The 16,924-nt window shown below is 44.6% G+C and overlaps 1 long non-coding RNA gene across 1 annotated transcript; it reads left to right on the top strand.

The window, feature by feature from the left end:
* Positions 1–1,372: 1,372 nt before the first annotated feature.
* On the top strand, positions 1,373–15,650 carry LOC138674101 (uncharacterized). The gene is made up of 2 exons (XR_011320483.1): positions 1,373–1,411; positions 15,569–15,650. It is a non-coding gene; the product is annotated as an uncharacterized lncRNA (long non-coding RNA).
* The last annotated feature ends 1,274 nt before the right edge of the window (positions 15,651–16,924 follow it).

Here is a 16,924-nt window from a genome sequence, read left to right as displayed (position 1 = left end):
TCACACACAACACCTTCTGAATCAAGGTCAGGAGGGGGAGCTCAAAACCCGGTTTTACGGCAGCTTCCCTGAATAAGGATCCTGGTCTGGAGGTGGTCCAGAGAGTTCAGTTGAGTCTGGAGCAGACAGGAAAGGAGCAGAGGAGAGATTGAGGGCTCAAGGAAGTGATGATTAGGCCCCTAAGAGCCAGAGCGCAGAAACTGGGCACCGAGAGCCCGAGGTTGTGGATACCTGTAAGGTCCACAGCAGAGCCGGAGGGCATAGAACTATAAGTATACTGTGTGACGGGGTGTACGGCAGAGCAAGAAGGGACAACAGGTCGAGGGATGATTCAACAGATTTATTATCAAGAACGCTGGAACAACACATGCAGGTAGATCTACAGAGTCCACAATTAGTCCAACGGAACAGATTTGGGGGCACCTCCCGATAATCCTTGTGCCAGCTAACAAAGCAATAGTCCACACGAGTCCAAGGGATCCCAAAACAATCCCACGAACGACGAGATATGTCCTCAGCTCAAGTCTCGCTTCTGCAGTCACAGATGGACATGGGGTCTTGCCTCAGCTAAGAATCCCCACTCCTTCTCCTTTAAGGATCAACTCACATCTGATCTCAAAATAAGAATGGATTGTCTGAGCTCCTGGGATCCGCCCATGAAGGGGGGTAGGGGTCACACCTTCTATTCAATGGTTGGGTCCACTGTGAAGGAACAAATTATGAAAGATTCTCCATTTTGTGCTTTGACTCCATTTTGTTGTTGGTTAAAGATAAATTCTGTTATTTACTTAGGTAGAAGGTTACAGCTGCTATGAAATAATTCTGTCCTGTTTCTCACGAAGATAACATTTTGTTATTCAGCTAGTCTATGGTTCATAATTGGTATAAAGACCTTGAGTATTCTAACTCGAGTGAGCCAGATGAGAGACTCGTGGGGGTATCGCTATACAAGACTGAGGCATCTGTTAATATGTTTTTCTATGCCAAAAAGACATGACCATATCTTTAGTTTCCATTTTTCCTGTATCCTCATGGGTTAAGTTTTTCCTGTATTCTTATAGGTTAAGAACTGTGAACGTGTTCTTATGCTGATTGGTTGAAGTATAATTTCTATGACTATGAAAAGTCAGACAATAAACGGGGCCCAGAGATCTGCTCGATCCCCCACATAGAGGCACGAGTCTCCGTCTGGTCATTTTCAGTTGCCGGCAACGCCCTGTAGATTAATCTGGAAATCACTGAGTCAACCGTGAAGGATCACTTTAGATCCTCCCTCAACAGCTTGGCACCCGAAAACGTGGGGCCCCAACCAGGAACGCCTCTGCCACTCGGAGGACAACCAGACAAAGGACCCTCGGAGCGGACACAGGCACTGGAAAATTGGGACTGATCATCCCCCACAACAACCACGGTAAGTTGGCAGTTATACTGTCCAGACTGACCGTTTGGTGTGGTTTTCCTGTGTTTGTTGCTGCAAAGAGGATCTGAGGATTGTCCCCGATGGTGGGGTGATTTTTGGGTGGAATCATATAGAGGTGTAGTTCCGTTGGGAGCCCAGTGCTCGAACCGTACCTCATAAGGGACAGACACCCCGGATTGACCAGTGATGTAATTCTCTTTATAGTCAAAATATCCTGAATTCCTGATCATTGTTAGAATCAGGCGCGGTGAGGTGATCGAAGATTGGGTAGGATACGTAACTCAGGAATATATAGAAGTATACAGTATATATACAGTGGGGCAAAAAAGTATTTAGTCAGTCAGCAATAGTGCAAGTTCCACCACTTAAAAAGATGAGAGGCGTCTGTAATTTACATCATAGGTAGACCTCAACTATGGGAGATAAACTGAGAAAAAAAAATCCAGAAAATCACATTGTCTGTTTTTTTTTAACAATTTATTTGCATATTATGGTGGAAAATAAGTATTTGGTCAGAAACAAAATTTCATCTCAATACTTTGTAATATATCCATTGTTGGCAATGACAGAGGTCAAACGTTTTCTGTAAGTCTTCACAAGGTTGCCACACACTGTTGTTGGTATGTTGGCCCATTCCTCCATGCAGATCTCCTCTAGAGCAGTGATGTTTTTGGCTTTTCGCTTGGCAACACGGACTTTCAACTCCCTCCAAAGGTTTTCTATAGGGTTGAGATCTGGAGACTGGCTAGGCCACTCCAGGACCTTGAAATGCTTCTTACGAAGCCACTCCTTCGGTGCCCTGGCGGTGTGCTTTGGATCATTGTCATGTTGAAAGACCCAGCCACGTTTCATCTTCAATGCCCTTGCTGATGGAAGGAGGTTTGCACTCAAAATCTCACGATACATGGCCCCATTCATTCTTTCATGTACCCGGATCAGTCGTCCTGGCCCCTTTGCAGAGAAACAGCCCCAAAGCATGATGTTTCCACCACCATGCTTTACAGTAGGTATGGTGTTTGATGGATGCAACTCAGTATTCTTTTTCCTCCAAACACGACAAGTTGTGTTTCTACCAAACAGTTCCACTTTGGTTTCATCAGACCATAGGACATTCTCCCAAAACTCCTCTGGATCATCCAAATGCTCTCTAGCAAACTTCAGATGGGCCCGGACATGTACTGGCTTAAGCAGTGGGACTCGTCTGGCACTGCAGGATCTGAGTCCATGGTGGCGTAGTGTGTTACTTATGGTAGGCCTTGTTACATTGGTCCCAGCTCTCTGCAGTTCATTCACTAGGTCCCCCCGCGTGGTTCTGGGATTTTTGCTCACCGTTCTTGTGATCATTCTGACCCCACGGGGTGGGATTTTGCGTGGAGCCCCAGATCGAGGGAGATTATCAGTGGTCTTGTATGTCTTCCATTTTCTAATTATTGCTCCCACTGTTGATTTCTTCACTCCAAGCTGGTTGGCTATTGCAGATTCAGTCTTCCCAGCCTGGTGCAGGGCTACAATTTTGTTTCTGGTGTCCTTTGACAGCTCTTTGGTCTTCACCATAGTGGAGTTTGGAGTCAGACTGTTTGAGGGTGTGCACAGGTGTCTTTTTATACTGATAACAAGTTTAAACAGGTGCCATTACTACAGGTAATGAGTGGAGGAAAGAGGAGACTCTTAAAGAAGAAGTTACAGGTCTGTGAGAGCCAGAAATCTTGATTGTTTGTTTCTGACCAAATACTTATTTTCCACCATAATATGCAAATAAGTTGTTAAAAAAACAGACAATGTGATTTTCTGGATTTTTTTTCTCAGTTTGTCTCCCATAGTTGAGGTCTACCTATGATGTAAATTACAGACGCCTCTCATCTTTTTAAGTGGTGGAACTTGCACTATTGCTGACTGACTAAATACTTTTTTGCCCCACTGTATATCCAGAGGTATTCGGAGGGAAGTTTAAGACTCCCTCCTCCTTTCACTGAGTACCGCGTTTTTGGGTTGTCCCAGTGGGGGACAGGTAAACCTAGTGGAATAGACTATATACGGCCGCTCTGGTACTATGCACGACAAAATAAGGATATTTAGCTCTAAAGGAGAATCATGTTTCCATGGAAGTAAGAGAAGACTTTGAATTTGTGTGTTGAATCTGATATTGTTAGCCCAAAGATGGGGAAAATATTCTCAATCATTGGTTTTTCTAAGGTGGTCTGGTTTTTCATATGAATTGTGTAATGAAGGTTTTGTAGAAATTAATTAAGTCTGAGAACTGCTGTATTCTGTTTCTGTGTGAAATTTGGGATGGGAGGGGTCAAACATCTGCGCTATTGCTTTCTTTTGTGTTGAGGAATGCTGTGATGTTCTTATCTGTGTTTCTGGTATGGAGGGGGCGAGTCGCTGCGTCCTCTCGGAATTTTCTATCCTTGTGTTGTGTAGTATGTGCAATAGTACAATGTTGTATTGAATTAGAAAGAAATATCGTAAGTTCAAGTTGGAATTTGAAAGTGAAAGAATTGTGCCTATTTTAGAAGAAAACGTGTAAGAGATTGTTTGGTTATCAGTGTAAGTGATTGAAAGATTGGTAAAAGATTCACCTGCTTCAAGTTGAGTGGTTGATATATAGTAAATTAAGGATTAACAGAGAAAGTGAATTCGGATCTGTTTTTGTTACGTTGAAAAAAAAAAAAAAGGAAAGTTGTCTATTACTATGACAAATAAACTGGATGTTTGTGGTACAGGAAGGAACTGAGAAAGTGTTATGGCTGGCAATCAGGCAACACAGCGTGCAGTAATCAGCGCACATACAGAGATCTGGCAATAACCAAAAACAATAGGACGAGCTCTGAGACGTGGAATCTCTGTAGACTGCAGTACCTGATCTATCCTCACACAACTATAAGCAGCAGTGGATTGCGCCTATCACTACCTATGCAACTCGGCACTGCCTGAGGAGCTGACTAGCCTGAAGATAGAAATACAAGCCTGACTTACCTCAGAGAAATACCCCAAAGGAATAGGCAGCCCCCCACATATAATGACTGTTAGCAAGATGAAAAGACAAACGTAGGAATGAAATAGATTCAGCAAAGTGAGGCCCGATATTCTAGACACAGCGAGGATAGCAAAGAGAACTATGCAGTCTACAAAAAACCCTAAACTAAAACCACGCAAAGGGGCAAAAAGACCCACCGTGCCGAACTAACACCACGGCGGTGCACCCCTTTGCTTCTCAGAGCTTCCAGCAAAAGTTAATAGCAAGCTGGACAGAAAAAACAGAAAACAAACTAGAAGCACTTATCTAGCAGAGCAGCAGGCCCAAGGAAAGATGCAGTAGCTCAGATCCAACACTGGAACATTGACAAGGAGCAAGGAAGACAGACTCAGGTGGAGCTAAATAGCAAGGCAGCCAACGAGCTCACCAAAACACCTGAGGGAGGAAGCCCAGAGACAGCAATACCACTTGTGACCACAGAAGTGAACTCAGCCACAGAATTCACAACAGTACCCCCCCCTTGAGGAGGGGTCACCGAACCCTCACCAGAACCCCCAGGCCGACCAGGATGAGCCACATGAAAGGCACGAACAAGATCTGGGGCATGGACATCAGAGGCAAAAACCCAGGAATTATCTTCCTGAGCATAACCCTTCCATTTGACCAGATACTGGAGTTTCCGTCTAGAGACACGAGAATCCAAAATCTTCTCCACAATATACTCCAATTCCCCCTCCACCAAAACAGGGGCAGGAGGCTCCACAGATGGAACCATAGGTGCCACGTATCTCCTCAACAACGACCTATGGAATACATTATGTATGGAAAAGGAGTCTGGGAGGATCAGACGAAAAGACACCGGATTAAGAATCTCAGAAATCCTATACGGACCAATAAAACGAGGTTTAAATTTAGGAGAGGAAACCTTCATAGGAATATGACGAGAAGATAACCAAACCAGATCCCCAACACGAAGTCGGGGTCCCACACGGCGTCTGCGATTAGCGAAAAGCTGAGCCTTCTCCTGGGACAAGGTCAAATTGTCCACTACCTGAGTCCAGATCTGCTGCAACCTGTCCACCACAGAATCCACACCAGGACAGTCCGAAGACTCAACCTGTCCTGAAGAGAAACGAGGATGGAACCCAGAATTGCAGAAAAATGGAGAGACCAAGGTAGCCGAGCTGGCCCGATCATTAAGGGCGAACTCAGCCAACGGCAAAAATGACACCCAATCATCCTGGTCAGCGGAAACAAAACATCTCAGATATGTTTCCAAGGTCTGATTGGTTCGTTCGGTCTGGCCATTAGTCTGAGGATGGAAGGCCGAGGAGAAAGATAGGTCAATGCCCATCCTACCACAAAAGGCTCGCCAGAACCTCGAGACAAACTGGGAACCTCTGTCAGAAACAATATTCTCAGGAATGCCATGTAAACGAACCACATGCTGGAAGAACAAAGGCACCAAATCAGAGGAGGAAGGCAATTTAACCAAGGGCACCAGATGGACCATTTTAGAAAAGCGATCACAGACCACCCAAATGACCGACATTTTTTGAGAAACGGGAAGGTCAGAAATGAAATCCATCGAAATATGTGTCCAAGGCCTCTTCGGGACCGGCAAGGGCAAAAGCAACCCACTGGCACGTGAACAGCAGGGCTTAGCCCTAGCACAAATTCCACAGGACTGCACAAAAGCACGCACATCCCGTGACAGAGATGGCCACCAGAAGGATCTAGCAACCAACTCCCTGGTACCAAAGATTCCTGGATGACCGGCCAGCACCGAACAATGAAGTTCAGAGATAACTTTACTAGTCCACCTATCTGGGACGAACAGTTTCTCGGCCGGACAACGATCAGGTTTATTAGCCTGAAATTTCTGCAACACTCTCCGCAAATCAGGGGAGATGGCAGACACAATGACTCCTTCCTTGAGGATACTCGCCGGCTCAGATAACCCCGGAGAGTCGGGCACAAAACTCCTAGACAGAGCATCCGCCTTCACATTTTTAGAGCCCGGAAGGTATGAAATCACAAAATCAAAACGAGCAAAAAATAACGACCAACGGGCCTGTCTAGGATTCAAGCGCTTGGCAGACTCAAGATAAGTAAGGTTCTTATGATCAGTCAAAACCACCACGCGATGCTTAGCACCCTCAAGCCAATGACGCCACTCCTCGAATGCCCACTTCATGGCCAGCAACTCTCGGTTGCCCACATCATAATTACGCTCAGTAGCAGAAAATTTCCTGGAAAAGAAAGCACATGGTTTGAACACTGAGCAACCAGAACCTCTCTGTGACAAAACCGCCCCTGCACCAATCTCAGAAGCATCAACCTCGACCTGGAACGGAAGAGAAACATCAGGTTGACACAACACAGGGGCACAGCAAAAACGACGCTTCAACTCCTGAAAAGCTTCCACGGCAGCAGAAGACCAATTAACCAAATCAGCACCCTTCTTGGTCAAATCGGTCAATGGTCTGGCAATGCTAGAAAAATTACAGATGAAGCGACGATAAAAATTAGCAAAGCCCAGGAATTTCTGCAGACTTTTTAGAGATGTCGGCTGAGTCCAATCCTGGATGGCCTGAACCTTAACCGGATCCATCTCGATAGTAGAAGGGGAAAAGATGAACCCCAAAAATGAAACTTTCTGCACACCGAAGAGACACTTTGATCCCTTCACGAACAAGGAATTAGCACGCAGTACCTGGAAAACCATTCTGACTTGCTTCACATGAGACTCCCAATCATCTGAGAAGATCAAAATGTCATCCAAGTAAACAATCAAGAATTTATCCAGATACTCACGGAAAATGTCATGCATAAAAGACTGAAAAACAGATGGAGCATTGGCAAGTCCGAACGGCATCACCAGATACTCAAAATGACCCTCGGGCGTATTAAATGCCGTTTTCCATTCATCTCCCTGCCTGATTCTCACCAGATTATACGCACCACGAAGATCAATCTTAGTAAACCAACTAGCCCCCTTAATCCGAGCAAACAAGTCAGAAATCAATGGCAAGGGATACTGAAACTTAACAGTGATCTTATTAAGAAGGCGGTAATCAATACACGGTCTTAGCGAACCATCCTTCTTGGCTACAAAAAAGAACCCTGCTCCCAATGGTGACGACGATGGGCGAATATGTCCCTTCTCCAGGGACTCCTTCACATAACTGCGCATAGCGGTGTGTTCAGGTACGGACAAATTAAATAAACGACCCTTAGGGAATTTACTACCAGGAATCAAATTGATAGCACAATCACAATTCCTATGCGGAGGTAGGGCATCAGACTTGGACTCTTCAAATACATCCTGAAAGTCCGACAAGAACTCTGGGATGTCAGAAGGAATGGATGACGAAATAGACAAAAATGGAACATCACCATGTACTCCCTGACAACCCCAGCTGGTTACCGACATAGAGTTCCAATCCAATACTGGATTATGGGTTTGTAGCCATGGCAACCCCAACACGACCACATTATGCAAATTATGCAGTACCAGAAAGCGAATAACTTCCTGATGTGCAGGAGCCATGCACATGGTCAGCTGGGCCCAGTACTGAGGCTTATTCTTGGCCAAAGGTGTAGCATCAATTCCTCTCAACGGAATAGGACACCGCAAAGGCTCCAAGAAAAATCCACAACATTTAGCATAATCCAAATCCATCAGATTCAGGGCAGCGCCTGAATCCACAAACGCCATGACAGAATACGATGACAAAGAGCACATTAAGGTAATGGACAAAAGGAATTTGGACTGTACAGTACCAATAACGGCAGAGCTATCGAACCGCCTAGTGCGTTTAGGACAATTAGAAATAGCATGAGTAGAATCACCACAATAGAAACACAGTCTGTTCAGACGTCTGTGTTCTTGCCGTTCTACTTTAGTCATAGTCCTGTCGCACTGCATAGGCTCAGGTTTACTCTCAGACAATACCGCCAGATGGTGCACAGATTTACGCTCGCGCAAGCGACGACCGATCTGAATGGCCAAGGACATAGACTCATTCAAACCAGCAGGCATAGGAAATCCCACCATTACATCCTTAAGAGCTTCAGAGAGACCCTTTCTGAACAAAGCCGCTAGTGCAGATTCATTCCACAGAGTGAGTACTGACCACTTCCTAAATTTCTGACAATATACTTCTACATCATCCTGACCCTGGCATAAAGCCAGCAGATTTTTCTCAGCCTGATCCACTGAATTAGGCTCATCGCAAAGCAATCCCAGCGCCTGGAAAAATGCATCAACATTACTCAATGCAGAATCTCCTGGTGCAAGAGAAAACGCCCAGTCCCGTGGGTCGCCGCGCAAAAAAGAAATAATAATCAAAACCTGTTGAATAGGATTACCAGAAGAATGAGGTTTCAAGGCCAAAAATAGCTTACAATTATTTCTGAAGCTCAGGAACTTAGTTCTGTCACCAAAAAACAAATCAGGAATCGGAATTCTTGGTTCTAGCATCGATTTCTGATCAATAGTATCTTGAATCTTTTGTACATTTACAACGAGATTATCCATTGAGGAGCACAGAGCCTGAATATCCATGTCCACAGCTGTGTCCTGAAGCACTCTAATGTCTAGGGGAAAAAAAAAGACTGAAGACAGAGCTAAGAAAAAAAAATGATGTCAGGATTTCTTTTTTCCCTCTATTGGGAATCATTGGTGGGGCTCCTTGTACTGTTATGGCTGGCAATCAGGCAACACAGCGTGCAGTAATCAGCGCACATACAGAGATCTGGCAATAACCAAAAACAATAGGACGAGCTCTGAGACGTGGAATCTCTGTAGACTGCAGTACCTGATCTATCCTCACACAACTATAAGCAGCAGTGGATTGCGCCTATCACTACCTATGCAACTCGGCACTGCCTGAGGAGCTGACTAGCCTGAAGATAGAAATACAAGCCTGACTTACCTCAGAGAAATACCCCAAAGGAATAGGCAGCCCCCCACATATAATGACTGTTAGCAAGATGAAAAGACAAACGTAGGAATGAAATAGATTCAGCAAAGTGAGGCCCGATATTCTAGACAGAGCAAGGATAGCAAAGAGAACTATGCAGTCTACAAAAAACCCTAAACGAAAACCACGCAAAGGGGCAAAAAGACCCACCGTGCCGAACTAACAGCACGGCGGTGCACCCCTTTGCTTCTCAGAGCTTCCAGCAAAAGTTAATAGCAAGCTGGACAGAAAAAACAGAAAACAAACTAGAAGCACTTATCTAGCAGAGCAGCAGGCCCAAGGAAAGATGCAGTAGCTCAGATCCAACACTGGAACATTGACAAGGAGCAAGGAAGACAGACTCAGGTGGAGCTAAATAGCAAGGCAGCCAACGAGCTCACCAAAACACCTGAGGGAGGAAGCCCAGAGACAGCAATACCACTTGTGACCACAGAAGTGAACTCAGCCACAGAATTCACAACAGAAAGTGACTGAGATTAATGTGTTGGGAAAGCAAACAATAAGAAATTTGGTACAGGGGGGCTCCCTGCTAGATGATAAGGTCCCTCCCCAGGAAATTAAGCCTCTTCTCCCGACTGTAAGCCCTATGCCCCTTAACCCCAAAGCTCCAATATATCCTGGGTTGTCAAAACTTAGTGCACCCCCACCCTATAATCCAGCTGGGTGGATTTGTGATGTATGCGGAGTTACTAATTCTCAGTGGAGACAGGTCTGTTACAATTGTGAAGGAAGAAGACCCGGAGTTGTAGCCCCCACCTTTCCCTTGCTAAACGCTGACGGCACTTATTATCAGCCACCGCCAGCACCAGTCCCTGGTATGCTTAGTATTGCTAGTGGTTATGAGTATCCACCCCCTCCTACTTTAGTTACCCGATTCAAAAATATCCCCCATGGTTTTCTATAGACAAATAGCAGCGAATCGAGAGATTTATTCCACTCCCTGGAGAGATCTGTTACACTTACTCCATGTGAAGGCTGGAGAGGGGTATTTTCCAATTATTGAGGGTGGCATGATGTATAACCTGGACGGGGGAACCTATGAGAGTGATGTTGATTTCTGTAATGCTTTAAAGGTTTGGGCACAAGATAGACGAGCGGACCACGCTACCTCCCTCACAGATGTCACACAGGACAAGGGGGAGACTGCCGAGAAGTTCTATGGGCGTCTTATGGTAGTACTTAAAGATTTGGGGTTTTCACTGTATAATAAAGCCTATTCACACTTTTTTGCAGTAGCTTTGATGTCCGGCCTTAAATCTGAATTGAAAGAGGCAATAATGTCAATGAGACCCGATACTGAGACTTCCATTCTGGACGATGCATTGAAAAAAAAAAAAAAAAAAAGTAGTACAAAGTTTCCAGAAGAACTTAACCCATTCTGTATCAGCAGCTGCGCTCTGTAGCCCCCACCGCAGCTTCAAGGAGCAGGACCGGCAGCTTCAAGGACACAGCTCGTTCCTTATCAGTGGCCCACTAGACTTCAGCTCCAGCCCCCCTCCCTTACACAAATCCAGTGTCATATTCCAATATCCATTTTAACCCTGTGTCTGGAAATCTCCCTCGCCATGTTAATTCTCAGACAAAGACAATATGATGGATGTATAAGTGCATCTGAGCAGACCTAGAGAGTTGGTGAGCCAAGATGATGGTCAAATGGTATTTATGTTATATAATCTCTATGCAGATGAACATAATGAGATGTGTATCTTACATGCCCTTCCCACGGTTATGATGGCCCTGATAGGCCCAGATTCACCCCAATAATACCTGTAAAACCAGTAAAAGTGTTTCTCAAACCTGGTGCCCCCTTTTCCCAAAGTCCATCAGTACCCTTTGAAACATGATCAGGAGCGGGGCCTCAAGGGGCAAATACAAATGTTATTCGATAATGGTGCCCTGGTACCCTGTGTTTCTCCATGTAACACGCCCTTGTTTCCCGTTAAGAAAAAGACCCCACCCGGCCAACCCCCTGTGTATCGGCTGGTACAAGACCTACGGGCAGTTAATGCAGCTACTGTTCTAGAAACTCCAGTAGTGCCTAATCCATATACTCTTGTCCCAGATATCTCAGGATGCTGCTTGGTTCACAGTCATCGACCTCGCCAATGCCTTCTTCAGCATTCCATTACACCCAGATTGACAGTTTCTGTTTGCATTCACTTATCAGGGACGACAATTGATGTGGACAGTTATGTCACAAGGGGCCCAAAACAGTCCCAATCAGTTTGCAAAAAATATGGGCGAGTGTCTTTAACCCTGTCAGTTAGAATATCCCTATGTCACGCTGCTTCAGTATGTGGGTAATTTTTTTTTGTTGTGTGCACAGACAGAGCAGGAAGCCATTGTTGCCACTGTTAGTTTTCACAAGTATCTGGCAGATCTGAACTGTTGGGTTTCGGCCTCGAAACTTCGGTTCTGCCTTGGTCAAGTGATATTTTTGGGTCACTGTCTCCTTCAGGGTGCCAGACACCTCACAGAAGAAAAAAAAAAATAGCCGTCAGCTCCCTTCCATTTCCAAAAGATGAGACTGAACTCCAGCGTTTTCTTGGACTATGTACTTATTGTGTCAGTGAATACTGGACGCATCCCGCATAATGCAATTTCTCTACAAGGCCCTGAAAGACTGTTCAAGATATGCTGATGATTTTGGCAGATTCCACACCGGATACGCTGTTACTACGGAAGATACTGTAGTGCACGGAGCTGCACTCTCTCCCTCCCTGTCAGGACAAGAAGCAGAGCTTCAGGATCTGTCTACTGCATGTGTTCTGGCCAAAGACAGGCGGGCTAATATATACACGGACTCACAGTATGCATTTGGTATTGCTCATGATTTCGAAGCCCTATGGGCTAATCGAGGGTTTATTACTACTGCCGGGACTCCAGTGAAGAATGCTGAAGCTGTTAAAACCCTCATGGACTCAATCAAATTACCTACCCAGGTGGCCATTATCAAAGTTAAGGCACACGGTCCTAGGAACAGTCCACAGACTGTCGGTAACGCCTGTGCGGATATGCAAGCAAAAGCTGCTGCTCTCCTACCCGTTGAACAGCCCATACCAGCTATGGTGACCACACGCTCTCAGCGTAAACAGTTACAAGAAACACTGACCCTACAGGAACCTGATGATCTATGCCAGACTGAGGTTTTCTGCCAGACCCCGCGAGACCGCTTAATGACGATGCAGAGAATGTCCCCAAAGGAAGAAATGAAACAGTGGAAGCTGATGGAGCATGTATGGACAATGGTCTCTGGAAAAAGGACCAACTTGTGTGTCTCCCTAAGCGGATGTACCCTGCTATTTCCACGTAGGCACATGGGCCCACATATCGAGGAAAAAAAAAAAAAAAAACCAGGCCCTAGCCCTGGTACAAAAATTCTACTGGGCTCCAGGTATTTCTACAGTCCTGACAGCACTCAACTGTGCATGTAATATCTGTCAGACCTGCAATCCCGGTCAACTTCAACGTGTAACCCCGAAGCACCTTGCTAAGCCCGACTATCCTTTCCAAAGGCTCCAGGTGGACCTCATCACGTTGCCTAAGTCTGGAAGGTATGAATATTGTCTGGTGGTTGTCGATATGTTCTCCAATTGGCCAGAAGCATTCCCCGTTACCAACATGACTGCAAAAGACCACAGCAAAGAAACTGGCGATGGAAGTTATATGCAGATATGGTGTTCCAGAAGTTGTTGAAAGTGACCAAGACCCGGACCTTCCTTCTCATGTGTATCAGGAGGTTCTGACAATGCTTGGATCCACTGTAGCCGTCCATATTCCGTACCATCCACAATCTAGTGGGAAAGTTAAGAGGCTGAACGGCACATTGGAGGGACAATTGACCAAAATGATGCAGGAGACTACGGCTCCATGGCCAGGGCTCTTATACATTCGTACTACCCCTATTGCAAAACATGGCCTGTCCCCATATGAGATATTGTTTGGTGCTAGGTCCTCAGTTACAAATTTCCAGTCTCAGTAGTTATCAGAAGAAACTGTCTGTGCTGTTCAATATGTTATTCAGCTTAGTAAAAATGTTGCTAACACCCATGTTTTAGTTTCTTCTTTCCTTCCAGATTCAGCAGAAACCGACAATTGTCACAATTTGAAGCCTGGTGGTTTTATGGTCGTGAAAAGCTATGTCAGAAGACACGGACTAGAACCCTTGTATGATGGTCCCTACCAAGTTCTCATTATTTCTATGTCAGTAAAGCTGGAAGGAAGGCCGACGTGGATCCACGTATCGCAGTGCAAGCTGTTCAAACAGACTAGTAGCAAATAAGGGGACATGATGTTTTGGTTTTTCGTATTTCCATATAATAATATTGGTAACCGCATGGGACAGCCTAAATTCTCCAACATCCTTGAATAATAAGTTTGTACAATATCATGAAAGATTAGTAGTACAGATGGGTATAGCCAATAAAATTGTCAGTTATACAAATGTGGGATAAATTGGTTAGGGCCACAGATCCAGATGATCAAATTTGGGATATATTGGATATACTTAATACCACCGCCTGTGTTATGAATCTGTTGAAGGGTTTAAAGCCCACTGATTGCTCAGATTATGTCCCACTAATTCATGAAGCACCTAAACTAAAGGTCCCAGGGGGGATAACCGTATTAGCCGATAATTATACCTGCTATAATTCCCACGACACTACAGGTACACCAGTAGGGGTCTTCGAGACAGGTTTCTGTAAAGAGAACAGTTCCCTGGATACTGACTTGCTAGCTAATCATACACAGTATATGTACGACATTTATTGGTTATGTGGAGATGGTAAGCTCCGTCCTAGGTTGCCTAATGCCTGGACAGGTCAATGTACCCTTGTTAAACTAGCTATGCAGTTCAAGATTTTACCTTGGGATCCGGAGACACCTGATGAATATACCCGAAGGAGGAGAAGTCTCGATCAGCTCCATATGAGTTATGAAGAAAATCCATTGATATATGTCGATGGCATTGGAGTGCCAAGGGGGGTGCCTGACCAATTTAAAGCCCAGAACTAGATCTATGCTAGCTTTGCTTCTATAATCCCACAGGTACAGATTAATAAAAATGTTGATTGGATCAATTACATATATTACAGTGAACAAAGGTTTGTCAATTTTATCTGTGATGCTTTCCAGGGTATAGTTGAGGAGTTGAGCCCTAACACTAGAATGACCCTCCAAAACCGACTAGCCCTTGATATGATTTTGGCTGAGAAAGGAGGAGTCTGTGGGATGGTGGGAGAGGAATGTTGTACCTATATCCCTCAGAACTCTGGGGTAAATGGAAAGACCATGATAGCCCTTAAAAAGATAAATGGGTTAGCAGCAGAATTAAAAACTAATGTTGGAGTAGACACATCTTTCTTTTCCGGCTGGTTGGGTGGGCTCAAAGGATTCTTTCAACAAGCTTGCCTGGTACTGATTGCCCTTCTTGTAGTTGGATCGATAATCATCTGTTGTGTTATTCCCCTGTATAAAAAGGTTATCACTGAGGCAACTCCGACTGGCACCTTCCTCAACCAAGAAATAGACTCACCAGAGTACGATGGCACTGATCCAGGGGAGATCCCCAAGTACGTCCCCCTCAAGAAGATAGACAATACCTTTTACTCTCAGATGATGCTAAGAGATTTAGTTTAGGGACAGCGGGAGAACTCTATGTGAAGCTAGTGAAGGGTTCAGCTGCCTGGAGGCCTCTCACAAGGGGAGAGCTTCTGAGGTGTCTGGATGAAGAAATCCACCTCCCCTTTCCCCATCACATGGACAGTCTCGAAGGATCTTTCTTTTTAGGGAAAAACTTAGTGTTTAGGGGGGATTGTCAAGTTGAAAATATATATCTTTATACTTTTTTGTACTTTTATATATTCTTATGCTGTGAAACAATAAGTTTTTCCCCTTATGTTTGCTAATGCAAATTTAACTGTATTTAAGATGGCTGCCAGTATTCACATAAGTTAGAAGATATTCAAAGACTCAGAGATTAATATGTTAAAGACAGTGACCGTAATAAGGGCAGTTGGTGGGCAGACACCTTCTCCTTTCTTAATCCAGCCAATTGGTTTGAGGGACTTGCGGCTGGATAGCTGGAATCTTACAAAGTTTGTTACATATCGCTGCCTTTATCCTTGTCATGTATGTAATACTAAAACTTGTTTTTTGGTGTATTTCTGTATGTATTAGGAAATTCTGCACTAAGACAACTAATGATGAAACCAAAAGCGTTGCCACCCCTGCTCTTCTCTACACCGATTTTACAAAGTTACCTGATGAAGATGTTGAAGCCAAGCGCATGGCTATCTTCAAAAGATCCCAACTACTGTTATCAATAATTGTTATTCATAAATTCTAGTATACAGGGGGGACGGGTACGCCGCAACAGCCATGGCTGGTAACATGGCACCAGTCATGTGAAGACCAGTACCCCTTGAGCTTATAGCTTGGGATAGTACCTCTGATGCTGGACATTAGTTAACAAAATTTATCTAAGGGGGAATGTGAAGGAACAAATTATGAAAGATTCTCCATTTTGTGCTTTGACTCCATTTTGTTGTTGGTTAAAGATAAATTCTGTTATTTACTTAGGTAGAAGGTTACAGCTGCTATGAAATAATTCTGTCCTGTTTCTCACGAAGATAACATTTTGTTATTCAGCTAGTCTATGGTTCATAATTGGTATAAAGACCTTGAGTATTCTAACTCGAGTGAGCCAGATGAGAGACTCGTGGGGGTATCGCTATACAAGACTGAGGCATCTGTTAATATGTTTTTCTATGCCAAAAAGACATGACCATATCTTTAGTTTCCATTTTTCCTGTATCCTCATGGGTTAAGTTTTTCCTGTATTCTTATAGGTTAAGAACTGTGAACGTGTTCTTATGCTGATTGGTTGAAGTATAATTTCTATGACTATGAAAAGTCAGACAATAAACGGGGCCCAGAGATCTGCTCGATCCCCCACACAGAGGCACGAGTCTCCGTCTGGTCATTTTCAGTTGCCGGCAACGCCCTGTAGATTAATCTGGAAATCACTGAGTCAACCGTGAAGGATCACTTTAGATCCTCCCTCAACACCACCAGAAGATTCTAGACTGGTGGGCTCCAAGTAGTCTATGTAGTATGTACATTTGACTAGCCACCTGCTGTGAGGAAGAATGTCTATTCTTTCACTAGTGGTGTTGACAAAGCTTAATTACATTATAGCTTAGGGCTGCAAGTATTGGGGAAAGGAGACATATTGTTACAGGTGAACTCCCAGCACAAAAAAATACATAAATTACAGCTAATAGAAACCAGAGAACAGTTACATACATCAAATGGCATATTATTCAGATACAGGACAGGGCAAAAGTACATATCATGACATACTGCCCATACCATACCTGAGGCAAAGCAGCAGATATAGCCTGGAGTCACCGTGTCAGAGACCCCCAAGAGTACAGCTCAAGCTGCCTGCCGTGCAGGTTCTGTCCCAGGACAGGAGAGAGAAAGGAGTACTTTGCCAGCAAACCACAGGTAGCAAGGTACGAGAAACCCAGT

Source organism: Ranitomeya imitator, chromosome 4, assembly GCF_032444005.1.
Source record: "Ranitomeya imitator isolate aRanImi1 chromosome 4, aRanImi1.pri, whole genome shotgun sequence".
In the NCBI taxonomy this organism is placed as follows: Eukaryota; Metazoa; Chordata; class Amphibia; order Anura; family Dendrobatidae; genus Ranitomeya; species Ranitomeya imitator.
This window is presented reverse-complemented; position numbering and strand designations above follow the sequence as displayed.